Source organism: Mustelus asterias, chromosome 1 (genome assembly GCF_964213995.1).
Source record: "Mustelus asterias chromosome 1, sMusAst1.hap1.1, whole genome shotgun sequence".
Classification (NCBI taxonomy): domain Eukaryota; kingdom Metazoa; phylum Chordata; class Chondrichthyes; order Carcharhiniformes; family Triakidae; genus Mustelus; species Mustelus asterias.
Genome location: NC_135801.1, coordinates 77,732,192 through 77,736,313, shown reverse-complemented (window position 1 = coordinate 77,736,313; position 4,122 = coordinate 77,732,192).

Below are 4,122 nucleotides of genomic sequence, written 5' to 3'. Positions count from 1 at the left end.
ATAGCTGCAATAGCAGTTAACCAGTGGGGTGCTGACATGGCTGCATGTGCCCACCCCTGGAAGAGGCAGTGCTGGGGATAATTGGAGTGGCCGTCACTGAGGCCATGGCAAGTGGCATCACTGAAGCCATCAGAGATGATAGTATGTTCCTGCCTAATTCGCCTTCTCAAATCCCACTTTACCCTCATCCTGCAATCTGTGATGTATATGTTGCAGGAGGTGTAATCATATATTTCTCATTTCTCCAACTACCTTTCATGTTGCATATTTTATATTTGGATCTATGCAAAAACAAGACCAGTTTGTGTGTGTGTAACAGGTTTTATTCACAGGGCTTTAAGATATCTACTTCACGTTATACTTCACACCCAATAGTAGCAGAGATGTGGAGGAGCAGATTGGGAAGCAGATACTGGAGAGATGTGATAATAACAGAGTGGTCGTGATGGGAGATTTTAATTTCCCAAATATCGATTGGAATATCCCTAGGGTAAGGGGTTTAGATAGAGAGGAGTTTGTTAGGTGTGTTCAGGAGAGCTTCCTGACACAGTATGTGGGTAAGCCGACAAGAGGAGAGGCTGCGCTTGATTTGATATTAGGGAATGAACCTGGGCAGGTGTCAGATCTATCAGTGGGAGAGCATCTTGGGGATAGTGATCATAACTCCATCTCCTTTACACTAGCATTGGAGAGAGATAGGATCAGCCGAGCTAGGAAAGTGTTTATCTGGAGTAAGGGCAACTATGATGCTATTAGGCAGGAAATTAGAGGCATAAATTGGAAGGAGGTTTTCTCAGGGAAATGTACGGAAGAAATGTGGCAAGTTTTCAAGGAAAATTTGTCTGGAGCTCTGCATGGCAATGTTCCGGTGCGACAGGCGAGTTATGGTAGGTTACAGGAACCGTGGTGCACGAAAGCTGTAACGGATTTAGTCAGGAAGAAAAGAAAAGCCTACAAAAGGTTCAGGGAGCTAGGTAATGTTAGAAATCTAGAAGAGTATACGACTAGTAGGAAGGAACTAAAGAGGGAAATTAGAAGAGCCAGGAGGGGACATGAGAAGGCCTTGGCAGACAGGATAAAGGAAAACCCCAAGGCATTCTACAAGTATGTGAAGAGCAAGAGGATAAGATGTGAAGGAGTAGGACCTATCAAATGTGACGGTGGGAAAGTCTGTATTGAACCGGTTGAAATAGCAGGGGTACTCAATGAATACTTTGCTTCAGTATTCACAGTGGAAAAGGATCTTGGTAGTTGCAGTGCAGACTTGCAGTGGACTGAGAAGATTGAGCATGTGGGCATTAGGAAAGAGGATGTGTTGGAGCTGTTGAAAAGCATCAAGTTAGATAAATCGCCGGGACCGGATGGGATTTAACCCAGGTTACTGTGGGAGGCAAGGGAAGAGATTGCTGATCCTCTGGCGATGATCTTTGCATCGTCAATGGAGACGGGAGAGGTTCCGGAGGATTGGAGGATGGCGGATGTGGTTCCGTTATTCAAGAAAGGGAGAAGAGATAGCCCAGGAAATTATAAACTGGTGAGTCTAACCTCAGTGGTAGGTAAGTTGATGGAGAAGATCCTGAGAGGCAGGATTTATGAACATTTGGAAAGGAATAGTATGATCAGAAGTAGCCAGCACGACTTTGTCCGAGGCAGATTATGCCTTACGAGTCTGATTGAGTTTTTTGAAGATGTGACTGGACACTTAGACGGGGGAAGAGCGGTAGATGTGGTTTATATGGATTTCAGTAAGGCGTTTGATAAGGTGCCCCATGCAAGGCTTATGGAGAAAGTGAAGGGGCATGCGATACAAGGGGACGTTGCTTTGTGGATTCAGAACTGGCTTGCCCACAGAAGGTAAAGAGTGGTTGTAGATGGGTTTTTTTCAGAGTGGAGGTCGGTCACCAGTGGGGTGCCCTAGGGATCTGTTCTGGGACCCTTGCTCTTTGTGATTTTTATAAATGACCTGGATGAGGAAGTGGAAGGATGGGTTGGCAAGTTTGCTGATGACACAAAGGTTGGTGGGGTTATGGATAGTGTAGAGGGATGTCAGCAGTTGCAACAAGACATAGATAAGATGCAAGACTGAGCGGAGAAGTGGCAGATGGACTTCAACCCAGATAAGTGTGTGGTGGTTCATTTTGGCAGGTCGAATAGGATGGAAGAATATAATATTAAGGGTAAGACGCTTGGCAGTGTGGAAGAACAGAGGGATTTTGGGGTCCGGGTTCATAGGACGCTCAAAGCAGCGTCGCAGATAGAGGCTGTGGTTAAGAAGGCGTATGGAATACTGACCTTCATCAATAGAGGAATTGAGTTTAGAAATCGGGAGATAATGCTGCAGCTGTATAGGACCCTGGTCAGACCCCACCTGGAGTACTGTGCCCAGTTCTGGTCGCCTCATTACAGAAAGGATGTGGAAGCCATAGAACGGGTGCAGAGGAGATTTACGAGGATGTTGCCGGGATTAAGTGGTATGCCTTATGAGGATCGGTTGAGAGAGCTAGGTCCATTCTCCTTGGAGAGGCAAAGGATGAGAGGTGACCTGATAGAGGTGTATAAGATGTTGAGAGGTATTGATAGAGTGGATTCTTAGAGGCTTTTACCCAGGGCTGAAATGGTTGTCACGAGATGCCACAGGTTTAGGGTGCTGGGGAGTAGGTACAGAGGAGATGTTAGGGGTAGGTTTTTCACTCAGAGGGTGGTGGGTGCGTGGAATTGGCTGCCGGTAGTGGCGGTGGAAGCGGATTTGATTGAGTCTCAAGAGACTTTTGGATAGGTTCATGGAGGTTAGTAAGATAGAGGGTTATAGATGAGCCTAGAAGGTAAGGAAATTGTTCGGCGCAACTTGTGGGCCGAAGGGCCTGTTTGTGCTGTAGCTTTTCTATGTTCTATGTTCCAGCTCTGGATTCCAGCTCTTTCCACAGTTTATTTATTTTTCCCAGAGTCCACACCCAGGCTTAACCAGCCAAGCACATTGAACATCAATAGTAGACAGACTCGTATAATCAAACAGAACAATTGAACACAACACTTTCCTTACCTCAAACATCCCTTTGTGCATTTATGCTTTCAGATAGCCAAGAGCTGCCAACTGGTGATGCCTAATGATGAAGGTCCAGTGGCAGAGCAGATTGAGGAGGAAGAAAGGTCACCATGTGAGCTGCCATTGACAACCAACAACTCAGAAATTGGCATTGTGTATAAAAGGTAATATGGAGGTAGAATCTACACTTGGTAAGTCACCAGACATGAGTGGGCTAAAGATAGGGAAGGGGGCAAGTATAGTGTAGGTACCCGTTCCTGGGAGGGTGGACTTGCACATAAGCTTTTTTGCAGAGGACTCAGAGGAAGACTTGGCTGGTTGATGTACAGACAAACGTTGATGGGCACACAGTGATGGTTGGAACCTGTTGTCAATAAACATTGAGCTCTAACTTGGTACAGCTCTTCAAACAGAACACTATTTTGGCCTGGGCTGCAACAGTCTGTGCTGGTTGGTGACAAGCAACAACAAGGGTGCTGGTGGAGGAGCAGTGTGGAAATGGTGGCCAACTCCATTAGTTGTGGGCCCAGCCATAATGCAGCATCTGGTGACCACAGTCTCAGCTTTGATTGGAGCACAAGCAGAAACCATTCTACATTTGAGTGCAGTAGAGGAACCTCCTGCTAAAGTTACGAAATCTCTGCTTGGTACCATGACAGGTTTAGATTGCTGCCATTGTTGCTGTGGATACCAATGCTCAAAGAGCCTTGCCGGATCTCCCAGAAATCTGTCCGCTCTGGAAGGCTGGTAATGGTTCCATGGAGCATGTCCTTTGTCAGGATGACAACAATTACACTCCCAACACTGCTCCTCCACCAGCACCCTTGCTGTTGCCTGAGACCAGCCAGCTCAGACTCTTACAGCCCCAGCCAAGATAGTGCAGTTTAAATCTGAGCCTGCAAGTCCCAAAGCGGCTTAAAGTCAACCTCCAAGGCCATTTGCCATCTTCTCCATTGAAACTCAGCAGCCTTCCAGCAGTTGTTGGAGTAGTGCTGCATTGGGGCGGTGGGACAGACAACAGCACCGACAAGGCGAGCATTTCAGAAATGTGTAAGACTGAAGAGTTGAGTATTGTGTGG